This window comes from Theobroma cacao, chromosome 10 (assembly GCF_053813885.1).
Source record: "Theobroma cacao isolate CCN51 chromosome 10, ASM5381388v1, whole genome shotgun sequence".
NCBI lineage: Eukaryota > Viridiplantae > Streptophyta > Magnoliopsida > Malvales > Malvaceae > Theobroma > Theobroma cacao.
In genome coordinates this window covers 27023136-27046868 of record NC_142648.1, presented here as the reverse complement: position 1 = coordinate 27046868, position 23733 = coordinate 27023136, and the positions used below count along the sequence as shown (strand labels likewise).

General features: G+C 34.1%; 2 long non-coding RNA genes across 2 annotated transcripts; both read right to left on the bottom strand.

Moving 5' to 3' along the window:
* Nucleotides 1–17858: 17858 nt before the first annotated feature.
* On the bottom strand, nucleotides 17859–18636 carry LOC148760546 (uncharacterized). The gene is made up of 3 exons (XR_016023249.1): nucleotides 18536–18636; nucleotides 18014–18118; nucleotides 17859–17907 (listed from the first exon to the last, which is right to left on the bottom strand). It is a non-coding gene; the product is annotated as an uncharacterized LOC148760546 (long non-coding RNA).
* Nucleotides 18637–21087: 2451 nt separating this feature from the next.
* On the bottom strand, nucleotides 21088–22307 carry LOC148760545 (uncharacterized). The gene is made up of 2 exons (XR_016023206.1): nucleotides 22237–22307; nucleotides 21088–21700 (listed from the first exon to the last, which is right to left on the bottom strand). It is a non-coding gene; the product is annotated as an uncharacterized LOC148760545 (long non-coding RNA).
* Between the last annotated feature and the right edge of the window lie 1426 nt (nucleotides 22308–23733).

Genomic DNA, 23733 nt, shown 5'->3' with positions numbered 1-23733 from the left:
GATTTGAATGTGATAGAATTGGTCATTTATCCTATGATTGCTATAGAAAAAGAAGTATGCAGAAAATAAGAAAAATTTGGGTTTTAAAAGGATCCTATGTTGCAACTAACCTTCAAGCACCCATCAAGGTATTGGTATCTATCAAGAAAATCTGAAAATTTGTTTTGAAGGTTGAGTGGACTTAAAGGAGATATGTTCAAGAGTTCAACTCAAGAAGAAACAGCCTTGGTACTTGGACAGTGGCTGTTCACGGCACATGACAAGACATGAAATGTTGTTTGCTCAGTTGGATAAAAGAAAGGGAGGAACCGTATCCTTTAGAGATGATTCAAAAGGCAAGATCCATGGTATAAGTACGGTTGGTAAGAATTCCTAAACTTAAATCAGTCATGTGTTGCTAGTTAAAGGATTAAAGCATAATTTATTAAGTATTAGTCAATTATGTGATAAAGGATTTAAAGTATGTTTTGATTCAACTAAGTGTGAAGTGATAGATATGAGCACAAATAAAATCTCATTCATAGAAAGAAGATTGAAGAACATGTGTGTAGTTTTTCTTGAAGATCTTGAAGTAAACAGTGAAGTTTGTCTTGTTGCAAATGCTTAAAATGATAGTTGGTTATGGCATAGGAGATTAGGATATGTGAGCATGCATACTATGTCAAAATTAATAAAAAAAATCTTATTGCTGGACTACCGGAGTTAAAATTTGAAAATGATAGGATATGTGATGTTTGCCAACTAGGAAAACAAGTTAGAACATCCTTTAAGACTAAGAAGATAGTGTCAACATCTAGACCTCTTGAATTGTTGCACATTGATCTATTTAGTCCAATAAGCACAACTAGCTTATGAGGTAAATCTTATGGCTTTGTAATAGTTGATGACTATTCTAGATATACTTGGGTGTATTTTCTTGCTCATAAGAATGATGCTCTACAATTATTTTTAAGTCATTGTAAGAAAGTAGAAAATGAAAAAGGACTAGCCATAGTTAGCATAAGGAGTGATCATGGAGGAGAATTTGAAAATGATGAGTTTGAAAAGTTTTACAATGAAAAGGGGTTGAATCACAATTTTTCTGCACCTAGAACACCCCAGCAAAATGGAGTCTTAGAGAGGACTATGCTATGTGAATACAACTTACCTAAATATCTTTAAGCTAAGGCAATAAATACAGTAGCTTATATTCTTAGTAGAGTCTTAATAAGACCCTTGATTTCAAAGACTCCTTATGAACTTTATAAAGGTAGGAAGCCAAATATTTCTCACCTTAGGAGTTTTGGCTATAAATGCTTTGTATTGAACAATGGAAAACAGTACCTAGGGAAGTTTGATGCTAAGAGTGATGAAGCAATATTTTTAGGATATGCATTAAACTCAAAGGCCTATAGAGTTTTTAACAAAAGAACCTTAACTGTTGAAGAATCAGTCCATGTAGTTTTTGATGAGTCAAATGTTTTACAAAAAGAAGTTCATGATGATGATGATGATGATGTAGAAATCATAGAAAAACAAATGGAGGAAATGAGCTTAGAGAACAATAAAAATAATGAAGAAAGCTCACCTGGAAGAGAAAATAAAACTCCACATCTAGAAAATCTGCAAAGAGCAGAAAACCAGCATGATGATCTACCAAGGAGTTGGAGATTTGTAAAAGATCACCCACAAAACCAAATAATAGGTGACATTTCTTAAGGAGTTAGAACTAGGAAAGCAACTAGAGAAACTTGTGAGTTTTTAGCTTTTATATCTCAAATTGAACCTAAAAACTTTGAAGAAGCTGAAAAAGAGGAAAGTTGGATAATGGCCCTGCAAGAAGAACTTGATCAATTCACAAGGAATTGTGTATGGTCATTGTTACCAAGACCTTCAAATCATCCTATTGTTGGTACAAAATGGGTATTTAGAAATATGGTAGATGAGCAAGGAAATGTAGTTAGAAATAAAGCTAGGCTGGTAGCAAAAGGATATAACCAAGAGGAAGGAATAGATTATGATGAAACCTTTGCTCCCGTTGCTAGGATTGAAGCCATAAGGTTGTTGCTAGCTTTTGCATGTTTCGTGAATTTTAAACTGTTCAAATGGATGTAAAAAGTGCATTCTTAAATGGATTAATTCAAGAGGAAGTATATGTAGAACAACCACATAGTTTTGAAGACTTTGAAAAATTTGATCATGTTTTCAAACTTCATAAAGCCTTGTATGGATTGAAACAAGCTCCTAGAGCTTGGTATGAGAGGCTTTCAAAATTTCTAGTTGAAAAAGGGTATGATAGAGGCAGCATCGATACTACATTGTTCATAAAAAGATATCAAAATGATTTAATTGTTGTGCAAATATATGTGGATAATATTGTATTTAGTGCAACTAATGAGGCTTTATGCAAGAACTTTACTAAGGAAATGCAGGGTGAATTTGAGATGAGTATGATGGGAGAGTTGAAGTACTTCCTTAGTCTTCAAATTAAACAAAGTGATGAAGGAATTTTCATTAACCAAGAAAGATACACTCATGATATGCTCAAGAAATTCGATATGCTCAAGCTGAAATTAATTTCCACACTAATGAGTCCATCCACCAAACTCGACTTAGATGAAAAAGGTAAGGATGTAGATCAAAAACACTATAAAGGTATGATCGACTCTCTTCTTTACTTAACAGCAAGTAGACCAGATATTTAGTTTAGTGTGTGCTTGTGTGCTAGATTTCAGTCACAGCCTAAAAAATCACACCGAACAACTGTTAAGAGAATTTTTAAATACCTCATAGACACTCAAGAACTAGGAATATGGTATCCTAGAGACTCAACTCTTAACTTAGTTGGATATTCAGATGCTGACTTTGCTGCAGTAGAATTGATAGGAAAAGCACTAATGGAACATGCCAATTTTTAAGAAAGATGCTTGTGTCTTGGTTCAGCAAAAAGCAAAACTCAGTGGCACTATCTACAGTAGAGGCTGAATATGTATCATTAGGTAGTTGCTGTGCACAAATCTTTTGGATCAAGCAACAATTAAAAGACTATGGAATAATTATGCATAATGTACCAATATACTGTGATAACACAAGTGCAATCAATATATCAAAAAAACCCTGTGTAACACTTTAGGACAAAGCATATTGAAATTTGACACCATTTTATTAGAGACCATGTAGTGAAAAATGATATTAAGATAGAATCTGTGAATACTTTACATCAATTAGCAGATATTTTTACCAAACCACTGAGTGAAGATAGATTATGTGATATTATAAGAAATTTAGGGATGATTAATGTGAAGGAATTATGAGAAAACCTTTAGCTCTCACATAAAAAACAGAATGCATTCAGTCGACTAAGGAATTCTTAGTCAACTAAGAGTGGTCTGACAGCATTAAATAATAAGACTCAGTCAGTTTAGAGAAAGAAGAGTTAAATGAGGTAAAAATTGAGTTTACCGGGTGCAAAAAGAATGAAGAAAAACTGCCAAAGGTAAATAACCAAAATTTTAGAGGGAAACTTAAAATTATAAAAGTAGGGCAGTACTTAAGGGAAAGTGAGTAGTTTTTTTGAGTAATAGCTGCTGACTACCTCTTATTTCCTCTCCCCTGAAACTTGTTGCTCTAAAAACAAAAACCTAAATCTTTCTGTTTGCCTATGAAATTGACTCAAACCCTTAGAAATTTCTGGAACCAAAATGGCTAGAACATCTCAGAGTAAAGAGATATCACAGAAGAAGAAAGGGAAAAGGCTAATGGAGGAAGGAATAGGAACAGAAAGTCTGAAGAAGAAATAGAAAATCATGCCTGCTTCAATGAAAGAAATATCCAAGAAACTAAGAGAAAAGAAGCAGAAAACTAAGAAGAAGAAAGATTCAGAACCCTCACTCCACAAAGATACTAGTTTTTCTTCTCCAAAGTTCAGGAATAAGTTGCATGAAAATAGGTTCAAAAATATTGAGAATGCACCAATCTCCTATGACAAGCTTATTGATTGGAAGAGTTTTGAGGAAAATGTAGAAATCCATACTAGTTTATCTAAATACTTTGATGAACTGAAACTAAAAGGTTACAGCACCTTCAAGAATAGGTCTTATAGTCCAAGTCTGGTTAAAGAATTCTATTCTGGTATTGCTTTGAAAGGAAAGGAATTAATAGATTCTGATGATTATGATGAAGATGGTTTGAATATTCATCTGAATGTAAAAGAATTTGTTATGAGTGTTGAAGATTTAGGGAACCTGCAGAAAATAGAATGTAAAGAAAGTGAATTTGAGCTTCTTGAAAAATATGATCCGTCCTCAATGTGGGAGATCATCATTGGAAGGAAAGAAACCTTCATAAGCTCCTAGAGTAAAAGCAAAAGCAGGGAAAGCCAAAGCCACTGCAGCACCACCAACCAAAGGTAGGAAGACTATGGCCACCAAGACAGCTTTTCTTAGGAGAAGAAAGTCTTCCAGATTGGCAACGAGATCCAAACCAATTTCAACCTCTTCTCTTCAAAGTCCAGTCCATGTTTCAGATAAATCCTCACTAGAACCTTCCCCTAGAAAATCATCACATCTCCGATAACCCTCTTCTTTTCCTCTCAACACTCGCTTTGACACTGAATCCTCATCCTTTAACACCTCAGATTACTAGAACGCCCCTTCCTTTGATGGTGACAAAAAGGGGAGTAGAATGGCAGAATCATGGGTGCATGAACCAGGGATGCAGAAACCAGAGAATAAATCAAAAAAAATGTTTGGGTAGAGGAACCAGGAAGGAACCTAGGAAAGGAAAGAAAACAGAACTAGGGGTGCATGAACTTAGAAAAATAGGAGATAGGAAGCAAAAATAGTCTAAGGGCAATTTCAGAATGCTTTTTGATTAACTGTTATTTGTGCCATGGTGGCACTTAAACACTCAGTTTTAATTTTGTTGTTTACATGGTTGTATGTGAAACATGAATGCTGATATGCCTATGTTGCTTAACTATTACAAATTGAAGTCTACTGATATTTTACTATTTTGGTATTTTTATTGTCATGAACAAAATCTGCTGATGCTATGCTGATATTTATTTACATGCTAATAAATTATTTTTGTTATGGCATTATGAATAATTTCTGTTTGTAAATAGATATAGATGGTGTGTATAGTATATCAATTGAAACATGAATGATGCAGACATAATCTGAAATCAATAAACTGTTGACAGCTGCTGGAACATTGATGAAAATCTGTCAACACTTACAGCTGAAAGTTTCTTGCTGCAAATCACTCTATATTGCTGCACATGTGTATACACATGTAATCTAAGTATACACTATCATTCTCTCTATATAATAAGAATAAAATTTGCTAGAATAAAGTAAGCAAAATATACACACACTAAGGGGGAGCTTATACTTAGGGGGAGCAATCCTCATTTTCTGCAGAAAACTAAAAAGAGTTAAAAATACATTATGCTGTTAATCAAGGAATGTTTTGTCATCATCAAAAAAGGGGAGATTGTTGGCTCCATTAGTTTTTTATGATAATAAAACATTCCCATTTATTTGTGTCTAATGTCTTTACTTGAGTGTGCAGGAAATTAATATATGAAATTAATTAATTTAACTTTTCAAAGAGTATATCAAAAGAAAAAGAGGGATAAAAATAACAAGATGCAACTATCCAACAAGGGGGAAGCTTATTGGTGAAATAAGGAAGAATTTGGGTTGAACAATTTTCAAATTGAAGAAATAGATCAAATTTCAAATTGAAGAAATAGCGGACTGAAGAGTTTGAGAAACAAAATCAACTTAGTTGACTAAGACAGTTGACTAAGTGATCTCTGTCAGAATCTGCAACCAAAAACAGAATCAACTTAGTCAACCAAGCTAGTCGACTAAGAGCTCTTTGTCTGCAATTTGAACCAAAGTATTACAAGACAGATTAACGGCTAGAACTCATCCTCAACTGTTTCCAATGGACATAAACTGCCAAACTATGATCAGAGTTGCATATCCAAGTATAAAAGGGTCTTCCAACAATTAGAAACAAATTTTTAGAAGCCTTGAATGAGATTTGAGCTATAGAAAGTTGAAAAACCAAAAAAGCTTCACTGCACTTAAACGCCTACTCTTTGCATTTGTATTTAGTACTCAATCTTGTACCACTCAAATCAACCAGTGATCATAGATACTTTCTTTTACTACTTTTCTTGTATTCTTAAAGTGAGGGAGTCACTCTAAGGGGTTATTCAAGCTTGGGATAACTTGATTGTTGTAGGTTGTGGTTGAACCTTAGAAAACTACTTTGGGTTTTGGTTGAGCCCATGAAAAACCATTGTGAAAGGTTGTGATTGAGCCTTTGGAAAACCACCTTGGGTTTTAGTTGAGCTCGTGAAAACTAGTGTAAAAGGTTTTGGCTGAGCCTTGAAAAGCCATTGTAAAGCTTGGTGAAAGCTTGTGAATTTCACCGAATTCTTAGTGGATTGTTGAGAAAATCTTTGGTTGGATAATCAAGGTAGTGGATATAGGTATTGGACCGAACCACTCTAAATTGCTGTGCATCTTATACTCTGTTTTTATTTTCTTAAGTTCTGGAAATTAGTTTCTAATATTGTTAAGAGCCAAATTGTGCTATTCATCCCTCCTCTAGCACATATTATCGGGACCAACACCAGGTCTTATTCTTCTTAATCATGTTGAATTCAGCATCCATAGCACATTTTCAGTTACTATCAACACTAGCTTCCATGTAGTTGATTGGTTCTATCATGGCTAAATTACACTTGCTGTAAATTTCCTCTAGAGTCCTAGTTCCCCTGACAGTTTTGGACTCATTTTCAATATCTGAATCATCATCAACTTGTTTCTGAAGCTGTTGTTCATCAATTCCTCCTTCATTGCTCAAACTTTGAACAGTAGTATTTTTTTAATTCCAAAAATACCCTTCTTTAAAATTAACATATCTGCTAATAAATATTTTCCTGGACTCAAGATTATAGAGTTTGTAGCCTTTTGTCACTTCACTGTACCCAATCATCACAGCCACAACTGCGTTGGCATCAAACTTTGCTCTTTTTACATCTGGAACTTTGGCATACACACATAGTCAAATATCTTAAAGTGTGACACTAATGGTTTATATCCAAACCACATTTCATATGGAGTTTTATCACCTAATACCCTGGTATATGATCTGTTCAACAAGTAATTAGCAATGTCAATTGCCTCAGCCTAGAATTCTTTAGGAAATCTCCCTTGATACAGCAAACATCTGCCCATCTCTGTAAGTGTTCTATTCTTTCTTTCAGCTTTCCCATTCTGTTGTGGATTGTAAGTGACAATAAGTTGATGTTGCACTCCACACTCGAACAACAAATCCTCAAATTCTTCTGATGTATACTCCCTGTCGTTATCACTTCTTGAAGACTTAATTTTCATGCTAGAATAATTCTCTGCAGATGCCTTGAATATCTTGAAATACTTCAAAGCTTCATATTTTAACTTCATAAAGTATATCCAGCAATACCTTGTGAGGTCATCAATGAATACAATATAGTATTTACTTCCACTCAATGATGGAGTCTTCATAGGTCCACATAAGTCAGTGTGGACTATTTTTAGCTTCTGAGTAGTCTTTCTTTGACTTACTTTAGAGAATGGTTTCCTAACCTACTTACCCAGCTGACAGGTTTCACACAATTTTTCTAGTTTCACAATCTGAGGTAAGCCTTCCACAACTTTACTTGAATACATGAGTGACAGTGAACCATAGTTCACATGTCCAAAACATTTGTGCCAGAGGTCTAAAATATCAAACTCATTATATAAAGCTATTTGATCAGTATTGGCCAAATTTAGGGGATAACAGTTATTGTGCATCTCTACAGTGAACATTTCAGAACCTCATGGATCCAATACAATACATTGTCTACCTCTAAATAACAAAGCATACTTTTTTTCAGCTAATTTTCCCACACTAAGTAAATTTTGACTTGCCTTAGGAACATCATGCACATTGGCTATGTGTTTAACTCTTGATGCAGTATTCACCGGCACAGTTCCAATTCCAGTAATTTTCAAGAATTCACCATTTCCAATTTTGACCCTAAAATTGAAGCTAGTATCCAGATCAAAAAATAGGGATTTGTTACTTGTAAGATGGTGTGAACAAGCATTATCTAGTAGCCAGATATTTGACTTCTCAAAATGTCCTCCCATCTGAGTCACAAACAACACTTCTTCTACTTCATCAGCCTGCTCTACCACATATGCTTGATCAGAAGCCTCAGATTTCTTTGACTTACACACCTTCTCAACATGACCCATTTGATGATAGGCTCTGCACTTAACATTGGGTCGGTACCAATAAAACTTGACAATATGATTCCTCTTCTTGCAATTATGACAAGGAAGATATTTATCCACAATTTTACCCTTCTTCCCTTCATCAATCTTACTTTTTTTTCCATCATTCTTCTTAGAACTACTTCATTTGTTCTTCAATCCTTTTGTTTTAGCCACTAAAGCATTTTCAACCAGATTTTCTCCCCTCAGAGCTCTCCTCTGCTCTTGAGCTAACAAGGCACTAATGAGCTCAGTAATGGAGATCCTGGTCAGGTCTTTTGAGTCCTTCAAAGAGGAGATCTTAGCTTTAAACCTCTCAGGGATGCTGAGTAGTATTTTATTGACTATCCGTTTATCACTCACTTCTTCCCCAAGTTGTCTGAGCTGATTCACAAGCCTAAGCAGCTTGTCAGTATAATCTTGAATACCTTCATCATCCTTCATCTCTAGTAATTCAAACTTTCTGAATAGATTCAGCATCTGCATAGACCTCGTCCGATCACTACCTTGATATTCCTCCCTTAAGCTCTCTCAAACTTGCTTTGGATTCTCATAATTCATGATCTTAGCAAAAATGGATTTTGACACTGCTGTTTGAAGACAATTGAGAGATTTATACCACTTGGCAACCTCCTCACTTTGCTGCTTGCTCTGAGCAATAGTGGGGTTGGCATGCCTTTGCACAAAGATTTCACCAATCTCAACAGCATCCCATAAATCAAATGCCTTCAAATAAGTACGCATTTTAACTGCCTAGAACGGGTAGTTCTCTCCTGAAAAGATTGGAGGAGTAATAGCATTTAAACCGGCTGTGGCCATCTTAATCACCCACTAAATCACCAAAAACTAAGAAACAATTCATAGGCACCTTAAAAAAACCAGCTCTGATACCATGTAAAGTTTTCTGAAGAATGAGAAAGTTCAAGCTCACCTAAGAACTCAGCCAATAAAACCCAGAAAAAAAACACAGAGGAAAGGTAAAAGCATCTAAAGAAAATATTTGGGAAAAAACCACCAAATTATATCTCTGTATTCATATATATATAAGCATCAAGGTAACCGTGCCTTAAAATTCGGCATTAGAGAAAGAACCTCGTTGTACCACATAGCTGTGCATAGAATTCCAAACATAGGATCCTGTGCACTACAACAACTAAGCCCAACGGCTATAAGAAAGAGAAACAAAAAAAAAGTGACTGAAAGCCTTAACAGACTAGACAAAAATGACACAAGGACTGACGTTTAAGCCATTACAAAAAATGAAGAACCAAAATGACATAACAACAAAACGTTTCATTCAGTTATTAAATAAAGGACCAAAACGACATAGTATCCCTTCTACCTTCTTTCCTTCAACCAGTAGCTGCTTCACACCCAAATTCATTCTTCTTCAATCTTTACTAGCTGGAATCACTGAGTTTTCAACAAGTCAAGTATATAGCCAATCTTATGTTATATTAGGGTGGCATACCCAAAGCATGATAATACACGGATGAAAAAGATTTCTGCAAGTTCTAATTGGATCTTACTTTCTGTTTCTCTTGTTCTTTGTTTTAGATCAACCAAGCCTTAGGCTACAGAACCTTTAACAGAGATAGGCTGATAGCAATTTCCTCATCTTATTTGAAAAAGAAATAAGAGACTATTGATAAAAATTACCTCATGAACGGCGGTGCAAGAGAAAGCGTGTGTAGCTGTAGTAGATTGAGATAATGAGAGAGATCTGTCAGCAATTCGGATGAGAGCTTTCTAAAAGCTCTATATGGGGTTTGGATGGAAGGTGGTTAATGGACTTCAAAGTTTGGGAAAATCTGGCTATATATGGATCCAGAAATATGTATTGGAGAAGAAATTAGAACAATAGCAACAAGACCGTGATGCAAAAACAAAGTCAAGTTCCAATAACCAAAAATGGGTTGGAAAAAGAAATCATAGAAGTTAATTCTAGTAAAGCATATAACCAGAAAAGGTAAAGAAACAATTGTTGGAATAGAAGAGCCCACCATGAATTCAAATTCATCCTTATATATGTAATAGATATCTTTCTTTGCATGTATTTTGCTTTTGGATGTTGGGGGAGACAATAAGAGAGGAAAGAAAATTCTTATTGTTGAATCTGATCTTAAAGTGCTATTAATTGAGTGTGCCAATTTAGTTTGAGACTGTAGGACTTGTGGAAAGAACTAAATGATATTGACAAATTCAAATATGATATCGGTATGGTTCATTCTGTTCATGTCTTCAAATTGAAAAAGCAAATTCATTTATTGACTCACTGGCTAAATTAATGATCAATATAGATCAAATTTTTTCTATGCTTAGTGGTGACAATTTATGCTATTAGCTTTATTGTTGTTTAGGATGTTGTTTTTATAAAGAATTCTTAAAAGGAGTATTGCAGGTGCTCCAATCCTATTGTGTCCTAAATGTTGAGGTCTGAAATGTAATAGCTAGGAGGCAACATTTTGGTTTAATAAAGTGGAAACTCATCATTATGAGGAAGGAGGACTTAAACTGAGAAAAGGAGGAAGATGAGGTTTAGAGAGGAGGGACTTAGGTGATTTTATAGTATTGCTAGTGTACGTAGTATAGAGGGGAGTTTTTGAGTACCCTTGCTTCACTTTTGTGGGAAGGGTAAGGAGATTAGGGCAGGTTTTTGGATGGCTTTATTCACTTGTAGAAGTTGGATGGTAGCTCCAGACGTGTGGTGAAAGGAAAGCACGAAGGTGAGAGAAGTGAACTAATAGTGAGAGTAAGATAGGATTATTGAACAAATGATGTGAGTTAAATAGAGAAGAGAGTTTGAAATAATTAGATGGTAGTTCTTAAACAATTGATATTAACAGATGGTATAAATGTCGTTACATGCAGGTTTGAGAACTCATCCACCTCGACGTGAAAATGTGAGAGTCATTACCAAACTTTTTTATTATGTGTGATTGGCCACCTGATTAAATCTATTAATTTTTATGAGGTCTCAAATTAATTTTAGATAGAGACTAGTCTACGTAATTGAATTTGGGTCAAGGAGCATGGTTACACATGGGGAAGGCTTAACATCCCATGAGTACCGTTCAATGAACGATACCAGATAATAATTTGTTGTCCTATTTTGATCTTAATTTTTAATTTTATTCCCATGGATATTTCGTTAATCCTTATTCTTTCCATTTTTTATTCCTATTCTTGATTTTATTTGACAATGAATGATAATCTTTTTATTGAATATATTTCCCGAATCCTCTCAATTTTCTGGTAAGATTTGAGAATATCTTTTTATCTAGAAATTTTTCCAAGAAACTTATCTTTTCAAATTTCTTGAAAAATCTCATCGTTGAGATTATCGTTCCAACTTTATTTCAAAAATTTGAATAAGCATGATGAGTATGGAATTCAAAGATGATGAATGTTACGAAATTCAAATTATTAAATATGAATTATGATAGTTTATTAAGACAATTTGCTATGTCCTTCCATCCTTCTGGTAAAACCCAAGAATGCACTTTCACCTAGAAAATTTCTCGGGAAGCTTATCTTTACAAGCTTCTACAAGCTTCATGAGGAAATCTCATCATCAATACCATTATTCGCATATTAGTGCATGTGTCAATGAAATGCAAGTTTCCAATTATTTATTACAATCAACAGCTTTTTATCGAACACATTTCTTGGATCCTTCCATTTTTCTCGTAAAATTCGAGACTGTCATCTCAGTTAAAGAATTCCTTGAGAAAACTTATCGTTACAAGCTCCACGGAAAGATCTCATTGTCAGAGTCATCAATCATATACAAAATATATATCAGCAAGATGTACATTCCTAATTATTTATTACAATCAACAATATTTTATTGAAAGCGTTTCCCAGCTCCTCCCATCTTTCTAGTAAAATCCAAGTACACTTTCTCATCTATAGAGTTTCTTAAGAAACTTGCCCTTCCATCTCTTCGGTAAAACACAAGAACAAATTCTCATCTAGAGAATTTCTTGGGCAAGTTTATCTTTACAAACTTCCTGAACAGGTCTCATCATCAGAGACATTGTTCATTTCAAAACATATCATGATGTAGATTTCAATTTATTTAATACAAATGATGACTTTTTGTTGAAAGCATAGCCAAATCTAAAATCACTTTCTCATCTAGAGAGTTTCTTGGGAGACTTATCCTTACAAGCCTCCTGAAAGAGTCTCGTTATCGAAGTCCTTATTTGTTTGCACAACAATATTTACCCAAAAATACATGACATGAATATTTATGCATGAAATAATAATGATATGAAATGGTTAGAAGTTTATCATTTTTTTATATTATCTTTATGCTTATATTTTTTTACTATTATTATCATCCTTAAAATCCTTTCATATCACTTTATTCATATTAACATAAGTTTAGGAAAAAAATAAAATAAAATATTTCTATACATATATGTTTCTTGAACTTTACTAAATTATACTTTTATATATTTTTTATTCTCATTTGCATATATTTTCTATGATGGACATAGATATTTTCCCATATATTGACCTATTCTTTTTATTGTATTACTTTTTTACAAATAATATAGACTAAATAAAAAAACAAATAAAATAAACAATTAAACAAACTAAATGACAAAAAAAAAACAGACCAACCCAATACAAAGCCCAACAAATAAAGAGATCAAGACATTTACCTAAGCTTGGGCTAAGAAATGTCTGAAGAAGTTTAGGTTGTAAAAATAGGTTTACACCTTTCTTTCTTTGCCCAACTCACTGTCCAAACCCGTCTTGCCAAGGACCAGCTTCGAGCCTGCTGAATTACAACCCAAACAACAGCCCAAGCCATCTTCAGATCTTTCCTCAACTAAACCCTAACTATAAAAGGATTTTTTTTCTTTGGGTTGCTCTATTTTTCTTCTTCCAGCCGTCAAAGCTTTCTTTCTTCTTTTTTCTCCAAAGAAGAGAGGACCCTCCTTAAATAGCGTAGATTGGCCTAGATCCAAGCTCCATCTGACCGCAGAACCCCTAGACCTAATAACTTTCTAGACTAAAGAACAAAGCATGAAACTAGTTGATGGTTTCCTCAAGGCCAAACAGGGACTGGGAGCTTTAAAGACCCAATGGAAACTCAATTGAATTTGGACAAATAATAAATGTAAGTAAAGAATAAAATAAGATAAAAAATAAAAATAAAATCTAAATCTAAATTAAAAAAAGGACAGAAATACAAAAATGAAAATAATTGATTTACATTACAACAAGAAAGAGTAACTCTCCTCTAGATAAGAAGAGCATTTGTTCATTACACTATTATTTAATAAAGCAAGCCATTAGCTACATAGTTTACAATTCTCACACTCTACTAGTTCGTGGAGGAAATTTTAATTGGTCATTGCCATTCGAACATCTAGTCGAATTTCTCTTGGGACAGTCTCGAAGGACGAAAGGTGGATTTGCCCTTTCAAAGCATAAGCGGATCTCATTCAATAGGAGTTTGCCAGTGTTATTAACTTTGCCACATGAGATTTCAGGATATTTTCCGAATGTTTTGTAGATAGCATCGCGTATCTCTTTTGCTTTATAAAGGGGAGTTTGTCGGGGCTTAAGTCCTGTACTTGTTTTGAAGACGAAACCAAAAATATATATAATCAATGTTTTTCTTTAATGGAAAAAGTTCAAAAATATTGAATAACTTGCAAATTAACTTCAAGAGAGTTTGGCATATGATGAGCTTAAATATAGTTATAAAGTATGATATTATTGAAGTTATAGTATTTAGTATTAAATTTGTGCATATGATTTACCTTTGCATGGATTGTTTGCAGTAGCAAGATTTATGGTTGAGGCGAAATAATCCTTAGGGTTTTTAGGATAGTCGGAACACATTCCATGTGTTTCCCATTCATATTTTCAAAATTCCAAATTTGGATCCTTAACCTTATCTATCTTCAAAAGGTTTGGCCAAGATTTATTTAGTTGGGGACAGATGCGTTTGAATCAACCCAATGATTTTACATAAACAAATCAATACACAATACAATTGAAATAACTTAATTAGAAAAGTTGATGTCGACTAATTTAACTGACATATCAAATATATCAATAGTACATAAATTTGAAAATGAATTGCTTACCCTAATTTGATCTGCAGCCATAGGTATGACATCGGTGCATTTTTTTTTCATTATACGGACGAATCGGCTCGTCATCTTCAACAGATTGTAGCCATAAACCATGGATTGTAAAAGTGCGGGGGATGGGTGACCGGCACTTGGCATTGGCACAAACCGAAGGTGGCCATTGGAGACTGAGTTTGTAGAAGAAATCAGGGTAATCAGTCTGACCAGAAATTAGCAAGCTCAATGTGGCTAAGACAGCAGCAACAAGCAATTGCCTCTGCATTTTCACACTTAAGATCAAGATGCTAATAAGTGGTTTACATCAATGCAATGTTTGCGAGGATTTTTATAGGCACTTTGAGTCGTGGTATGGTCAGCCAAAACAAAAAAGAAAAAAAGAAGGAAATGACTGCTTTGCCCGTTATGAATTAAGGTTCATTAGAGAAAAATGATGAAAATTTGCCACATCAAAACTATATTTAGTTAAGTTTAGAAAGATAGTTAGAGGTTTTCTCGAGAGATCTTCTTCTAAGGTAGTGAACGTTTCTTGTAATTGATTGATTGATTGTATTAACTCAAGTACGTAAAAGATGCTTTGATGTAAACGTTGTGTACTCAAGTTATACTACAGATTAAGCATAATAGTTTTTTTCATTAATTAATTATAACATGTTGAAATTATGGATGGTCGTCAAATTAATTCCATAGAATGTAATGATATAAAGAAAATACGAGTACTATAATTTTGTGACAAATGTTAAAACTGAGAAGCAAAGGGAAGGCAGATTTTTCTTAAAGATGATTTGTTTATTTAACCAAGTCTCTAATCTTTTGTTTAAGACTGGAGGAGAATATGTACGTACAATCACAAAAAGAAACCAGACTCAAAGAGCGTCTAAACCGGTTTCCAAGACTTGTTTCCTGAGTTGAGCTAAACAATAGGGAAAGGGAAGGCACATAATTAGCTGTGTTGAGAGAATCATGTCAGTCGCACGTACCAATCCAGCTTGCATGTAAATGCTTTAGCCATCTCTAAAGCTTTCAGGGTTGTGGTTTGCTGTGATAAGTCTTGTCTTTGATTTACAGGAGCAGAGTTGTAACCCATCTTTATGAAATATATACGGATTATGCCTTTTCCGAAAAAAAAAGAAATCAGGTCAGTCGTATTGAAATTCAACTACTCTACTAGACACTCAACTTCCCCATTTCCTCTTTTACACGTCTCTCAACTACAACAAAACAACCAAGAAAACATGAACCATAAAAAAATTTCAATACCCTAAACCCTAAACGTCTTTTGCTCATACAAGAAGACATGAACCATAAAAGCAAAACAAGGTGAAACAAGACCGAAAAGCTTGGAATAAAAAGAGATGCATAAAAACTTCGAAAGCAACAACCAAGCTGATACAACGAGTCCTTATTAACCTCCTGCACAGTAGCTTCCTTCCCCCAAAGTGTGGAAATTTGTGACAACACCTTTTGTTTTATTTTATTCTTATTTGTATTTTTTTTTTTGTTTATGGGTTGATATTTGTTAGGATAGTCTTGAATTGTGATTTAATTAGGATTGTTTAATTCTAATTAAATTAGTATACCTTACAAAATAGTCTTTAAATCTAGTTAGATTAGAATAACAATTCCTAATTCTATTAGGATAAGATTCCTAATTATATTAGGATAAGGTTATTGTATTTGATACTATAAAAGGACCCTATGGGTTAAAGAATAAAAATCACCTAGATTTAGAGAGAGTGACTTAGGTGTACGTGGGATAAGGGTTATGAGTTTGAGACTGTTCTTGTAATCTCCTGATTTTTCTCTTAGTGAATTTTTCTCTGTTGCTGTGCCCGTGGACGTAGGTCATCAAAAGACCGAACCACGTAAATTCTTGTGTTCTTGTGGGTGTGCTTGATTTCTTTCTTTCTTTATTCTATTGATTGGGTTAGATCTTGGGCAATTCTTTAGAGACAATTCCGCAATTTCCCAACAAACTGGTATCAAAGCTTCAAGGTCTTGGGTCAATCTGAATCTCGCTATGGCAACTTCGTCGACCAAGTATGAGATTGAAAAGTTTAATGGAAGAAACGATTTCAGCCTGTGGCGTGTTAAGATGCGCGCATTGCTAGTGCAACAAGGACTGTTGAAGGCACTGAAGGGAAAAGAACATCTTCCCTCGAATTTATCTGATGGTGAGAAAGATGACCTTATGGAAAAAGCACATAGTGCTATTCTCCTTGCTTTGTCTGATGAGGTGCTAAGAGAAGTCACGGATGAAGAATCTGCTGCTGCAGTGTGGTTTAAACTCGAAAGTATTTATATGACCAAGTCCTTGACGAATCGGCTTTATATGAAGCAACGATTGTATACTCTCAAGATGAGTGAAGGTACGTCCGTTAATACCCACATTGATGAATTTAATAGAGTTATTCTTGATTTAAAGAATATCGATGTTAAAATTGAGGATGAAGACTTAGCCCTAATTCTTTTATGTTCTTTGCCTCCATCGTATGAAAACTTCGTGGATACTATGCTATACGGCCGAGACACTCTCACTTTCGAGGATGTAAGGGCATTTTTAAATTCCAAGGAATTAAAGAAGAAAGTTGGTGGTATTCGGAATGAAAATCAAGCAGAAGGTTTGGTTGTAAATAGAGGTAGAGGTAAAGAGAAAGGCATAGACAGAAAAGGTAAATCTAGATCCAAATCTAGATCAAGAGGAAAGACTTGTTGGAACTGTGGTAAAAAAGGTCACTTTCGTCAAGACTGTACTAAATTCAAGGGTGATGAAAAGATCAATAAGTCTGAAAATACTGCAAACGTAGTTGAAGATGATTTTGATACTTTTGAGGAAGCTGATAGTGTTCTTGCAGTTACTAATGGTAACCTGAAGGATACATGGATCTTAGATTCGGCCTGTTGCTTCCACATATGTCCTAGGCGTGATTGGTTTACAACTTATCAATCTGTTGATATGGGCACTGTACAATTAGGAGATGATTTCTCTCTCTCAGTTGTTGGGATTGGCACAATTCGAATCAAGATGTTTGATGGTATAGTAAGGGCACTTGAGGTGAAACATGTACCTAACATGAAAAAGAATTTGATATCCTTGAGTTTGTTAGATAAGAAGGGTTGCAAATATAGTGGCCAAGATGGTGTCTTGAAGGTATCTAAAGGAGCCTTAACTATCATGAAAGGTAAGTTATCCGGTGGCCTTTATCGTCTAGTGGGAAGTACGATTATTGGAACTGCTTCTGTAGTCTCATCCCATGATCTTGATGATGATGTTACACGTTTATGGCATATGAGATTAGGTCATATGAGTGAGAAAGGAATGACAGAATTGAGTAAGCGTGGTTTACTATGTGGTCAAAAGACTGGCAAGATAGATTTCTGTGAACATTGCATCTATGGCAAACAACACCGAGTGAAATTTAGCATTGCTACACATCGAACCAAGAGTACAGTAGACTATATCCACTCAGATTTATGGGGTCCTTCTCCTGTGGCATCAAAAAGTGGATCATTATACATGTTAACATTTATTGATGATTTTTCAAGAAAAGTATGGACGTATTTTCTGAAGGCTAAAAGTGAAGTGTTTACCACCTTTTTGCAATGGAAGGCATTGATCGAGAAGCAGACAGGGAAAAGGATCAAGCGCTTTCGAACAGATAACGGTTTGGAATTTTGCAAAGGTGAGTTTGATCTATTCTGCAAGAATGAGGGAATCATTAGACATCGCACTGTCATCAAAACACCACAACAAAACGGTATTGCAAAACGGATGAATAGAACACTTGTTGAAAGAGCAAGATGCATGCTTTCTAATGCTGGTTTATCTAAAGTATTCTGGACAGAAGCTATCAACATGGCTTGCTACTTGGTAAATCGGTCTCCATCAACTGCAATTGAATTAAAGACTCCCGAGGAAGTTTGGTCAGGTAAACCCGCTGATTACTCTATATTGAGAGTATTTGGTTGTCCTGCTTATGCTCATGTAAATGATGGTAAGCTTGAGCCGAGGGCAAAGAAGTGCATATTCCTAGGCTATGCATCTGGGGTAAAAGGTTATCGACTGTGGTGTACTGATCCGAAATCCCCAAAGTTTATGTTAAGTCGGGATGTTACCTTTGACGAGTCTGCATTACTTCATGGGATAAAGTCTAGAATTGCAATCTCATCAGACCAAGAAGTGGACAAGCAGGTGGAGCTTGAAATCAATGCTCCTAGGACAGTGCAAGATGATAGTGAAATCCAAAATGAATCACAAGAGGAACAAGAATCAGTATCTCATATACAACAACGAAGCATTGCTACAGATAGATCTAGAAGGATTTCAAAAGCTCCTCAGAAGTTTGATGATTTTGTTACTTGTGTGGAGCGTGATTTTGATTCTTATGTTTTATTTGTGGCGGAAGAAGTAAAGACTAATGAGCCTTACTCTTATCGTGAGGCAATTACCTGTATCGAGTCTTCTCAATGGCTAACTGCTATGAATGAGGAGATTGAGTCTTTACATCGAAATCAAACATGGGAGCTTGTGAAACCACCTAAAGGCCAAAAAGTTGTGGGATGCAAATGGGTCTTCAAGAAAAAGGAAGGGATCCTAGGGGTTGAAAATGCTAGATTTAAAGCACGACTTGTGGCAAAAGGGTATGCACAAAGAGAGGGAATTGACTATAATGAAGTATTCTCTCCTGTCGTGAGGCATAGTTCAATCCGCGTGTTGCTTGCTATAGTGGCATATTTTAACTTTGAGTTGGAGCAACTTGATGTCAAAACAACGTTTTTACATGGTGAGCTTGAAGAGCGGATCTACATGCAACAACCTGAGGGATTCGTTGTTCCAGGTATGGAAGATTGTGTATGTTTACTTAAAAATTCATTATATGGCTTAAAACAATCTCCTAGGCAATGGTATAAAAGGTTTGATATGTTCATGGAGGCACAAGGGTACACTAAAAGTGTACATGATGGTTGTGTCTACTATAAAAGGCTTCAAGATGATTCGTTTATCTATTTGTTGTTGTATGTGGATGACATGCTTATTGCCGCCAAAAGTATGTCAGACATTGATGTTTTAAAGGAGCAGCTTAGTGGTGAGTTTGAGATGAAAGACTTAGGTGATGCAAAGAAAATATTGGGTATGGAAATTGTCAGAGATAGACGAGCGTCGAGATTATGTTTGTCACAAAAGAAATACATTCAAAAGGTACTAGAACGTTTTGGAATGCAAGATGCTAAGTCTGTGACTACTCCATTGGGACTACACCTAAAACTTTCAACTGGTTTATCACCACAAACGGAGGATGAGAAGGAGTACATGACTCGTGTTCCTTATGCTAATGCAGTGGGTAGCATTATGTATGCTATGGTATGTACTAGGCCTGATATTTCACATGCTGTTAGTATGGTTAGTAGATTCATGGATAAACCAGGAAAAGGACATTGGCAAGCTGTGAAGTGGATCTTTCGATATTTAAAAGGCACTATAGATATTGGCTTAGTATATGAAGGAGGTGCAAACACTAGTTGTAATGTGGTTGGCTTCTCCGATTCAGATTTTGCTGGTGATCTAGATAGTAGAAGATCTCAAACGGGGTATGTGTTCACTCTCTCAGGATCTGCAATCAGTTGGAAAGCAGTTCTTCAATCAACCGTTGCTTTGTCTACAACTGAAGCTGAATATATGGCTGTGACCGAGGCAGTGAAGGAGGCTTTGTGGCTTAAAGGCTTGGTTAGTGATCTTGGTTTTGAACAAACACAAACAGTTGTGTTTTGTGATAGTCAAAGTGCTATACATTTGACTAAAAATCAGATGTTTCATGAGAGAACCAAACACATCCAAGTCAAGTGTAACTTCGTTCGAGAGATTATTTCTAAAGGTGAGATTGTAGTAAAGAAAATAGCTACAGATGAAAATCCGGCAGATATGTTAACTAAGTCAGTTTTTGGGATAAAGTTCAAGCATTGCTTGGACTTGATCGGTGTTCATAGTGCTTGAGGCCAATTGGGGCAGTGGCGGTGTCGACAGAGATTGGTTCGTAAGGTGGAGCTTGGTGAATTCAAGCCTAAGGTGGAGATTTGTTAGGATAGTCTTGAATTGTGATTTAATTAGGATTGTTTAATTCTAATTAAATTAGTATACCTTACAAAATAGTCTTTAAATCTAGTTAGATTAGAATAACAATTCCTAATTCTATTAGGATAAGATTCCTAATTATATTAGGATAAGGTTATTGTATTTGATACTATAAAAGGACCCTATGGGTTAAAGAATAAAAATCACCTAGATTTAGAGAGAGTGACTTAGGTGTACGTGGGATAAGGGTTATGAGTTTGAGACTGTTCTTGTAATCTCCTGATTTTTCTCTTAGTGAATTTTTCTCTGTTGCTGTGCCCGTGGACGTAGGTCATCAAAAGACCGAACCACGTAAATTCTTGTGTTCTTGTGGGTGTGCTTGATTTCTTTCTTTCTTTATTCTATTGATTGGGTTAGATCTTGGGCAATTCTTTAGAGACAATTCCGCAATTTCCCAACAATATTAAACCCAAACAAATTAGGTATTAGGCTTTACCTCAGACCCATTATTTAAGCCTTATGTTTAGACAAGTTTATTAAAATTGATTGAGGTAAAAGCAAATCAAAACACAAAAACTAATAACAAAATAAGACAGGATTAAGTCAAGATTAAAACAAGTTTAACAGCAGAACATTCTAGAATAAAAAACATACAAGAAGGGTCAGACGGCCATCTGGCAAAGGAAACCGACAAAAAAAGGAAGAGTAACTCTCCTCCAGCATTTATTCATTACACTATAATTTAATAAAGCAAGTACATATCTTAAATCCAAAGTTGGCAGGTGGAGCATAAGACATCTTCCTAGATCTGGGAATGACTTTGCAGACAAACTTGCTAAAGAGGGGGTGGGAAGGCTTAATGACATGCTGATTATTAATGCTTAATGCTGCGTTGAGTTTTGCTGTGTGTTCTCCTGGTGTGGATGATACGAATCTCTCCTGGATCTTTGATGCGCAGCTGATTTCTTCTTTCCTCTCTCTTCATGCTTTGCTGCTGTTGGGTTTTGTCTGGGAATGATCTGTTCCTTGGGAGCTTGGCCCTTTGATGTTGCTTCTGGTGTGATCTAGGCATTTGTTCTTCTTTTACCTTGGTTGATTTGTTTGTTTTTGCTTCGTGGTCCGCTGTTGTGAGCTTCTTTTCTTTTTGCTTTGATTTGTCTGGATTGCTTGCTTATGCAAGTGTTTGGTTGTTTTCACAGGACTTCCTTTTCCTGTTTGAATGAATAATACTTCTATTTTTCAAAAAAAATAAAGCAAGTACAAACATTTAGATAAATCAATGTTTTTTTTAATGGAAAAAGTCCAAAAAGGTTAAATAGCTTGCAGATTAACTTCAAGAGATTGGCATATGATGAGTTTAAGTAAAATTAAAAAATATGATATTTTGAAATTACAGTATTTAGTATTAAATTTGTGTATATGATTTATCTTTGAGTGGATTGTATTTAATAGTAAAATTTAAAGTTGCAATTAAATAATTGTGAAGTTTATCAGAACAATCAGAAGACATTTTATGTTTTTCTCATTCATGTTGTAAAAATCCCTCATTCGTTTTTTGTTACAAAACGCTTGGTCAAAGTTTATTTAGTTTGTCCCGAATGAGTCCCCATAGAATTTATGATTTTACAAAAATAAATCAATTAACAATAAAAATTGAAGTAACTCAGTTAGAAAAGTATATGTCTACTAATTTAGCTGACATATCAAATATGTCAATAGTACATAAAGTTGAAAATAATTTACTTACCAAAATTTGACTTATATTCGTTAGGTGTGACGTCGGTGCCTTTTTCTCTTTTATCATAAGGAGGAATCGCCTTGTCATCTTCAATAGATTGTGGCCATAAACCATGGACTGTAAAAGTCAGGGTCGGCCCTTGGGTGAAGCCACCCAAGTAAGGGCTTTAGGCCCCTAATTTAAAGATTTATAATTTTATAATAATTATAATATAATTAATTATATTAAAAATATATAAAAATAAAAAAAATAATTAATAAAATTATTTATTTTTTCAATTTTTTAATTATGTATTTAATAAATTTTAATTTTTTATTACTTCTTTATTTCTATTATACTATTAATTCTCAATTATATTATTTTATTTTCAATAAACTAACAGTCATATGTATTTAATTATCTCCAACAACTATTTTTTTCTCACTTATTTTTTTTATTTCTAATTAACGCATTTAATGATTTTCAATAACTATTTTTTTCCTATATATAAAACCAATTATTTTTTTTCAGTGTGTAATATCTACTTTTGAAATCTTCCTTTCTCATTTGCTCTTTCTTCCTTTAACTTCAATTTTTTTTCAAAAAATACATAAGAAATCTGTTCTTTTATTATTTTTACAAAGCTGTGAACCTTATTTGTAATTTACAATAAGCATTCAACAATTAGGTACTATTATTATAATCTTTACATATTTTTTTACTTAAATTTAGAATTTATATTATATTGTTATATTATATTTATTTTATGTGATAGTTGATTTATTTGAATTAAAAATTTTGATTATTAATTTTATATTAACCTTTTAAAAAATATATGATAATTATAATAATTAAATATTTTTATACCTCATGTCAAATCGAAAATATGTTTCTGATTATTCAAAGCTTAAAAAAAATTTAAAAGTTTAATACAATCTCAAAAAAATACTCTTGATAAATTTTTTACAAGTAATGAAAGTAATAAATCAGAAATTATTAATAAATGTCCCTTAAACGACATTATTAATAAAAATAAACCTCATTGCTTTAGGTCTTCGAATTTATTGGACCGCCCTGGTAAAAGTTTCGGGGATGATTGACCCGTAATTGGAACTGGCACAAACCGAAGGTGGCCATTGGAGACTGAGTTCTGTAGAAGAAGTCAGGTTTATTAGTCTAACCTGAACTAGCTGTTGTGGAGATATTGGGGAGGTAACTAGCCTAGTTGACAAGACATGGCATGAATGGCGGGATGGCAAATGTGAAAACTGAGAAGCATAGAGAAGGCAGATGCCTGCAATATTAATGACGAAATCAGAATTTTATGTTTAAAAAGTAAAATATTAAAAATAATATTTATAAATTAAATAATTATATTAAAAATTTAATATTTGATAATAATATAAAATAATTTGGATAAAAAAATTTATATAAAAATTATATAAATAAATCTTGAGAATTATTTAAAAAAATCAATCTTTATAATTTACTTAAAAGAATTAATTAATATAATTATAAATAATTTAA